The sequence below is a fragment of the Neofelis nebulosa genome, chromosome 5 (assembly GCF_028018385.1).
Source record: "Neofelis nebulosa isolate mNeoNeb1 chromosome 5, mNeoNeb1.pri, whole genome shotgun sequence".
NCBI lineage: Eukaryota > Metazoa > Chordata > Mammalia > Carnivora > Felidae > Neofelis > Neofelis nebulosa.
In genome coordinates, this window is record NC_080786.1 from 122983385 (window position 1) to 122984623 (window position 1239).

Consider the following 1239-nt stretch of genomic DNA (forward strand, 5'->3'; position numbering starts at 1 on the left):
GATTCCTTGAGTTCAGCATACCGAAGATAGGACAATATAAAATCTTAATGTATGCAATATGTGCAACGTAAAATAATGTAAGACTTTAGAGTAAAAAGAACTCTTAAGATTTAGTCAACAGTCATTAGTTTAAAATGACAAGTGAAAATTGACTTCTTAATGGATGAACTATACAATTTTTATCAAGCTATGCACACTACGCAAGCTATCCAACTTCTGATTAATTTTATGTTGCCCCTTGATGTGGAACATCAATGACTTTATTTGAAGTTAACAAAAAATAGTAGTAGTAAAATGACTTGTTTGTGTATATTCTCAAACTTATATATTTCTTTTTATGAAAATTATACCATTTTTCTAAATATTTCTAATAATAGAAAAACTGTGAATTCAATAAATTTGCATCAGGTCAATTATTCTAATACATAATTGGACTGACCTTCCAACTTCAAAATATTTTAAATAAATTTTTGTTATAGCAATAAAGCTTAGAATATGAATAAACATGCACACTTTTAAAGATTTAAATATTACATATATTATTCAGCCATTTTTCAATGGTTAACAATTTCATATAGTTAATAGAGTACCACCTAACATAGTTAATAGAAAGGCACTTTATTTGCTAATATGTTTGGAAAGGCCAAAAATCATGAGTATGATTAGAGAATTGTATAAACCCCTGTCTTTAATAATTCAATCTAAATAGTTTATGTTATTTGAAGTAGATGAAGATATATTTGCTCTTTATGTGTAAATTATTTCAGCACAATTACAAGTTCTTGATTTACAATGAAGTGTAAAGATTACTGCTATAACATGAGGTTCATGCTTACCACATACCACAGTTATTCTAATAAATGACACCAGATTTCTAAAACAAATAATTATCTGTGAGTAAATTGCACTTTGGCTTGACATTGCCTCCCACAGAAGCTGGCATATCCCTTGCCAATCTCTTTCTTCTCCCTGATCTATCCCTTTTCAACAAACACATTTAACAGCTGTGGATACAAACAAGGCACATTTGGCAAAAGTAGGAACCAGATGCCAAAGTCTGAATGTATGTTCTATTCAAAGCATCAGGGCCTGTTGCTAACTCCTTGGTGTCACCTCTGTTGGCTCCTTTTCTTAATTGTGTACTGGCAGGCAACAGAGGCGCATCTGGAGATTTTGTCGAGGTCATGTAGCTGTGGTCTGGTCTTGGCTACCTTGTGAGATTGCGACCATTTTGAGGTA